Source organism: Cnephaeus nilssonii (assembly GCF_951640355.1).
Source record: "Cnephaeus nilssonii genome assembly, chromosome: 7".
Taxonomy (NCBI): Eukaryota; Metazoa; Chordata; class Mammalia; order Chiroptera; family Vespertilionidae; genus Cnephaeus; species Cnephaeus nilssonii.
Window position 1 is genome coordinate 84,511,629 of NC_137078.1, and position 7,559 is coordinate 84,519,187.

The window sequence follows — 7,559 nt, forward strand, 5'->3', positions numbered from 1 at the left end:
TGGCAGGGGCGGGGCATGCGGCTGGTGTGCCACACAGGCCTGCTGTGTGCAGTTCCCGCGCCCCAGCACACGCATGCGTGCCCGTGGGTATTAGGAGCACCTGAGCCTGCCTCGCTGTCCATGGTACTAGGGAACACGAAGGCTGCAAACCTGGGGGCTTCCTGGGGGCAGCTTGGCGTGAGTGAGTGAGTGTGTGTGTGTGTGTGTGTGTGTGTGTGTGTGTGTGTGAGATGGGTGGGGGAGGATCAGGGCAGGGTCCCAGCTGTCGAGCCTCAGAAGGGCTGCCCAGGTGTTCATTCCCACCCCCATGATGTTTGCAGGGCAGGTGTCCCTTCACCCGGTCAGGCCTTCGTACGTGGATCCGAAGCAGGAGAGGAAGCCGGCGGCAAGGGGATGGTTTTGAATGCCCTGCTTCAGAGTCAGGTCTATAGAAAGAGAGTGGCAAGGTCACATTTGCGTTCCAGAAAGACCCGGTGGTGGCAGGGAGGACAGACTGGAGACGAAAGGAGAGCTAGACTCCGAGCCACACCTGAGTGCCCAATGGCATGCAGCGGGCTTTGGAGAAAGAGGAAATCAGTGAGGGTTAGAGTAACCCAGCAGGTCTTCCTGGAGGAGGTGGCCCTTGATTCCCCGGGGGGAGGGGTGTGCCAAGCAGGGGAACAGCACAGCAAAGGAAGAGAGGTGACAGCAAGCATGTCAAACTTGCAGCCCGCGGGCCGCATGCCTCATTTATTTGGCCCGTGTTAGCCTTTGAGTTGGACAAGCCTGGGTGAGAGTGAGGGGTGGCTAAGGACGAGTGAGACTCCTGCCTTCCTGTTCTCTCCTCCCCGCCTCCTTGCGGGGCCCTCTGAGCAGGAGGGAGCCCGCTCTGAGACTGAGCACAGCTGCCTGCTGGGTGCCTCTGGCTGCGGAGGGGGTGGGCTGGGTGCAGCCTGGAAAGGGCCTTCCATTGTGCGTGAGGCCAGGCTGGGCCGCGGAGGCGCGTCCATGGGGCCCTTTGTTCGCGGGTCACCCACCCAGCGCTCAGGCGGCCTCAGGGCCCCTGCGGGCCTCGGGCTCCAGGCTGTGCCACAGACAGGTTGCTCCTCCTCCGCTGTCCTGGTGTCAGAGCTGAGGGAGGGGCATGGCAGGGGCAGGGTGGACACTGCGGCCTTCGAGGCCGGCTGAAGGCTGACAAATTGCCTTGAGGCTCAACAAATCACCAACTCGTAAAAACCGTTAATAATATGATCCACGGACTGATGGATGGAACCTTTTAGCACCCGAGAATCCCGGAATAATGGAATCTTTTCAGGATCATGAAATCTTTCATAATAGACCCTGTGGAAGCCACAGACTCCCGTAGGATAGCAGGGTCCGAAGTCACTGACGTTTTATTTATTTTTTAAAAAAATATATTTTATTGATTTTTTTACAGAGAGGAAGGGAGAGGGATAGAGAGCTAGAAACATCGATGAGAGAGAAACATCGATCAGCCGCCTCCTGCACCCCCCGCACTGGGGATGTGCCCACAACCAATGTACGTGCCCTTGACCGGAATCGAACCCAGGACCCTTCAGTCCGCAGGCTGACACTCTATCCACTGAGCCAAACCGGTTTCAGCGTCACTGACGTTTTAAATGCCTTCCTTTTAAGGTGTGGTGAAGATAAAATGAAATATTACATGGCAAGCCAGAGACCAGTCCCGGCATGTAAACGCTCGCTAAGTGTCCGTTGTTGTTTCTGTTTTGAGGAAACTCAGGCCCAGAGAGGTGAAGTGACTTGCTCAGGGACACACAGCTAAGGAATCAATGGCATAGAATGGCGAGGGCCTGGAGGGAGCCCAGGTGGGCTGAACCCTCTGTTGCCGGCTCCCGCTGTGGCTGAGCCAGCTGCTTCTGTGTCTGAAATAAGGTCTCTCTCTTCTGTGTCTGAAATAAGGTCTCTCTCTGAGCAAGAGGCTCATGGATGGGGGTGAGCGTGGGAGCAGGGAAGGGGAGGACTCCAGGCCTTTGAGCTAGTCCTGGCTCTCCGAGCCAATCCCTGTGTCGTCCTGGGCAAGTCATTGACTCTCCTTGGGCCCCAGTTTCTCCATCCATAAGAGAGGACTGGTATTCCCTGCCCGGCTTCCGCTCCAGGGGAGGGTATGCAGGCTCTGAAGTCAGCCCCTCGCTGTGCGTTTCTGGGCCAATGACATCACCCCTCTGAGCCCATTTCCTCCTCCGCGCACCAGGGCGGACGGGGTCCCAGGAGCGCCAGGGGAACGGAATGAGCTAAGGCTCTCCGAGGCGGCATGGTGTGCAGGCTCCCTCTCAGGCCCCGGCTCGGCTGCTGCAGGGGTCAGTGATTCGGGGCAAGTCCCGTAACCCACACGCACCTCCTTTTCCTCAGCCGCAAAACAGGACACAGCAGCAGCTCTCATTTAGAGTAAATGTGTTAATGCAAGTGGAGCACTTGACCAGTGCCTGGCCGGGGGCGGGGGAGGGGCTGCTTAGTAAGTGCCCGCTATCATTGCTGGACTGTGAGGCTCCATCACGATGAGCAATCGTTGTTGGTGGTCAGCGAGGAGCTTGGGAAGTGCTGCACGATTGCGTGTGTGAATGCCTGTGTGAGAGTGTGTGAGCGAGTGTGCGCGCACGTACGTGCCTGAGTGCGTGCGATGGTGCTTATTAAGAGCAGAGCCGGCCGCCACCATTGAGCTGTGCGCCCAGAATAGCTGCCGCTCCTGGCGGCCTCCCTGGGGACCGGAGTGTAATGAGTGTTTACGGAGCCCCCCGCCAGGCTGCGATGAGAGGCGAGGAGGAGCCAGCTTCCAGCCAGGCAGGGCTGGGAGCCCAGTGTTATTATATTAACAAGCATCAGGGTGATGATTACCATTAACGAGATTATTCGCCAGGCAGCCTTCCCCTCCCCAGGCCTCAGGCTTACGATTGGTAAGGCAGGCAGGCGTTCTCCGCCTCCCTCCTCTGTCCTTCTTGGTCTCTGTCTTGGGGAAGGGGAGAGGGTTCCTTGGGGCCAGGCATGGAGCAGAGCCTTTGACATCCTTATCTCACTGCATCTTTCCAAGCCCCCAGGTTAGGTATTGGCACCCCCACCCCTTTTTAAATGGGAAAACTGAGGCTCAGTGAGGGTGGCCTGGCATCCCCTTACACCTTATCTGAGCCCAGAGCACATGTATTCTCATTGCTTCTTAACGTATCTGCAAACGTTTACAGTGGAGCGAGCCCTGAACTGGCACTGTCCGTGGATTAACACTTCCACCGTCACAGCACCCCCATCCGCAGTGGGGAAGCAGGCACAGAGCCGCTGAGTAACGTACCATCCATGCTACAGTGTCTTCTGCCTCCAGTGGCCCCTGTCCTCCCAGCAGACAAGAGGAGGGTGTAGTTCCAAACACTGTTATTCTCCCATAGCGGTCTGAGCCGAGGGCTCTGGGATTGGGGGCCTGTGGGTAGCTTCCTTCTTGTCCCTTGTCCCCCACTGGCCCTCAGGCCTACTGCTGGGCGCAGACTCTTAGTGCCATCTGCCATGCAAAGCTAAGGCTGCCACCTACCCACTTACCCTGCAAACATTATTCTGACCCTTATTGGCCCCAAACACCAACCCCTTTGGATACAATCTGAGAAGTCATGTCCACTCATTTTAACTTTCACTGGCCAGCGAGTGTGCGTCCAGCACTGTGCCAGCGAGTGTGTGTCCGGCACTGTGCCAGCCTGTGGGCACATGATGAGAGAGACAGACCCTCCTCGTGGAGTTTTCGGTCTCTGGACAACCAGTGCAGGGCACATTAGTTACTTACAGCGGGACTGAACACCCCAAGGGCAGGACAGAGGCCTGGAGTGTGGAATGGACCTGCCACGGGGGAGGCTGCCCTGGACTTGGGGCTACAGTGCTGCTGGAGCAGAGGGTGCATCAGGAGAGACATTCTCAGGAAGTGACCTTTAAGATGAGACACGAAGGCTGAGCAGGAGCTGGGCAGTCACAGGGAGTGAGAGCGTTTCCGGCAGAGAGAGCGGCATCTGTGGAGGCGAGATCCCCACGGAGGCCTTGCCGCCTGCTCAGCCAGCACCCAACACACAGGTGCCTCCCCGGTACAGTCATCATTCATTCAATACTCATTTATCAATTAAAAGCTTCTAATTTAGGTAGTGCACTTGCTCATTCATTTCCTTATTCTCTATCACCCAATGCCCATCCCGTTTCAGGCTTGGTGTTGGGAAGGGGGACACTGAATTGAGTCAGTTGTGGCCTCTGCCCTGAGTTACTCCCAATCTAGTGAGGGTGACGGACCCTTACCTACAATGCCATCTGACCAGCGGGCACAGACCCTTAATCCCGGCTGGGGCAGTGGTGGCCAGGAAGGCTTCCCAGAGTCAAAGGTAGAAAGGAGGGTGAGCATAGGAGCTCAGCATGCACATAGGTATGAAGACCCAGAGCAAGGCTGGCTGCGAAGGGCCCTGAATGCCAAGCTGTGGCAGAGACTGTGGCTGTGCCCTAATATCCACTCCCCCTTCAGCACTAATGAGATATGGCTGCTTGGAAGGAAGACTACATTTCCCAGCCTCCCTTGAATCTGGGTGGGGCCATGTGACTAATGTGGCCAATAGGATAGGAGTAGAGTATTGTAGGCAGTTTCAAGGTTGTTTCCTGGAGTGGTGAGCCCTCTCCTCTACCTTTTACTCTTCCCATTTCCTAGAAGGTGAACAGGGTCCCCTCTTGGGACATGTGAACGAGGGCAACAGCCGGGGAATTACAGAGCAACAGGACGGAAGGAACCTGCCACTGGATGGTTTATGTGTGAATGAGGGACAAATACACTTCTGTCTTCTTTTAGTCAGTGCTTTTTGAGGTCTGCTTTAGGAGCTGACCCTTTATGCTAGCCAATAGCAAGGCTGAAGGCTGTTATCCCCTAGCGCACAGGGAGCTGTTAGAGTCCTGGGGGTGGGGGTGGGTAGTGACATGGTCAGATTTGCATTTTTGGGAGATCTGTCTGGCAGCAGACTGCAGGATGGGTTGGAGGGGAGAGAGACAGGAGGCAGGAAGACCAGAGAGGCGGCTGGTGTCTTAGAAGGGGGCAGAGACCTCCAGGCCCGACCCCAGCAGGCCTGCTCTGCTCTGTGTGTTCCTGCGAACAGAGGGAGGGCCAGGTCCCTCACTCAGGCCTGGAAAACAGGCCTGTGGAACCTGGCCTTCAGCTGCCACGGGAACCCAGGAGCCCCCTGGGGAGGGTTGGTAGTGCAGGGCTGAGGGTGGGAGGGAGAGGGATTGAGGAGGAGGGAGAGGTGGTGGGGAAGTGCCTGTGGTGGGCGGGGCCGGGTGAGAGATGGAGGTGGGAGGAAGAATGAGGGGGACTGTGCTGGTCTGGTCTCCTCTAGCTGCAGGTGGAAGAGACCCGACCAGAACCGGTGAAAAAGGGAAGTTACTGGCTCTCACTCTGGGAAGAACACCTTAGACTGGAGACTCGGACCAAGTTGTTGGGCTGCCATTCTCCCCACTCTGCCTCTCTGTTAGCTCATTCTCTCCCACTCCAGACAGCCTTTCTCCATGCTCGGGGCAGGAGGTCGGCATGGCCAAAGGCAGCTTAGGGTCCCATCCTTTTAGCTGCACTGAGAACCTGTTTCGTCCAGCAGCCACCTGTAAGTCCCAGGGAAGGAGACCTGGCTGGGGTCGCCTGCCCACCCACGGCCGATCACTGTGGCCAGGGGGATGGATGCTATGATGGCTAGGCCTGGGTCCCTTGTCCAGCCTGGGGCCAAGGATTGGGGTCCTGGGATTGTGCCACCCACAGGAAGGGAAAAGAAATTCCCCTAAGGAAGGAAGCATTTTTCTGTTACCTGGAGACTAGGGGCAGGGTCTCTGGGTAGACAGCAGCAATCAATAAAGTCTGCAGACATGGAGGGGGAGAGTGGGCATATGGGGGGATGGGAGACAATGACTGGGGATGGGGGTGGGAAGGCCTAATGTGGGGAGAGACTGAGATATAACCTTTCTGGGCCTCTCCTCCAGCAGCGAACACATTCCAAATGCACCCCAACCCCCCCATTTCTGTCTCTGGGCTCCTAGTGTCTTATTTAGTTGTTAGGAAAGGATGCATCAAACCAATACCTATGAGAGCTGATGGGCTGAGAAATGCCAAGCTCCTCTTTCTAAAGCACTTTGCCACTTCCTCTCAGAAGCCCTCCTTGATTTCTCCCCAGTCTGGCAGAGATGGTGGCTCCCTCCTCTGATCCCTGTGTTCCTGTTATTGGCCTCTATCTGGGCATAGCTCACCGGGTGCTCCAGCGAGGGACCCACATACCCGTGTCCTTTTAGGCTGTGAGCCTTTTGAGGCTGTCACTGTCCTCTCTTAGCACCCGTCCCTGAAGTCTTTGTCCTGCCAACTCTTGGGTGTCTGCATGTGTCTCTGTATATGTTTCCATGTGAAGGTATGTTTGTGTGTGTGTCTGTGGTTATGGATGCTGTGTCTATGCATGTATGTTCACCTGTATGCATATAATACTGTGGATGTGTGTCTGTGTGGAGATTTTCTAGGGGGATTTTTTGTGTCTGCCTTAGTGTAACTGTGTAGATAGGATGGTCTGGGGGCAACTCCCTCTGGGGCCTGGTAACATACAAATACACACACAAGTACACAGTTCCACACAGAAGTATAGATACATGCAAACGTAGACACCCGGTTGAACAAATACATAGGCACAAACATACAGAAACAGACACACTAGTACACACACACACACACATACACACACACACACACATGCACACACACACACACACACACACACACACACACGCCTGTCTGGAGACCTTCTGTGCCTGTGCCCTGCCTAGGGCTGGCCCTGTGTGGGGCTCCCCGGCTGCCCCCGGCTGCCCTCGGAAGGAAGGCGGGGAGCCCTCGTCTGGGGCAGGCCGGCTGGAACGGATTCCTGGGGCTTCCCCTCCGCAGCCCAGAGTGCTTCCTGTGCCCGCGCAGCGGCTGGAAGCCAGCCCCGCCCTGTGCCTTCCACTCGCACCCATGTGGCCGCACCCCTGACCGCAGGACAGCAGGCCCGCCCTGCAGGGTAGTAGTTCCGGAAAATACAGAGGCGGTGGGAACCTGGAAGAGGAATTCTCACCCTTTCTTTTCAGGCAACACACCTCGAGCACCACAGCCTCTTGGTACAGCATCTGAGAACCACCGTGAGGGTATTTACCTTGTTCTGTCTGAAGCTGCGGGTCCTGAGTCTGCAGGGCACACCCACCGGGTGCAGGACGGCCCATTGCTCAGTAGGTGGGCCCTGATATACTGCTAAAGGTGTATCCCCTGCTGCATTCCCAGTTCTTGGCACAGTGCCTGGCATATAGTAGATGCTCAATAAATGTTTGTGGGATGAATTCAGGAAGGAGGCTGCTATTCGCTCCATCTCACAGACGTGGACACTGAGGTTCAGAGAGGCAATTTGCCCAAGATTGCACAGCAACCAAGAGACAGAGACAGGATTCGAACCCAGGAGCCATCAGCTCATCAAACCCCAGCTGGTCCCGCTGTACATCCAAGTTTACTCCAACCGAACGGAGTGAATTCTGAGCTCGTGGCCTGG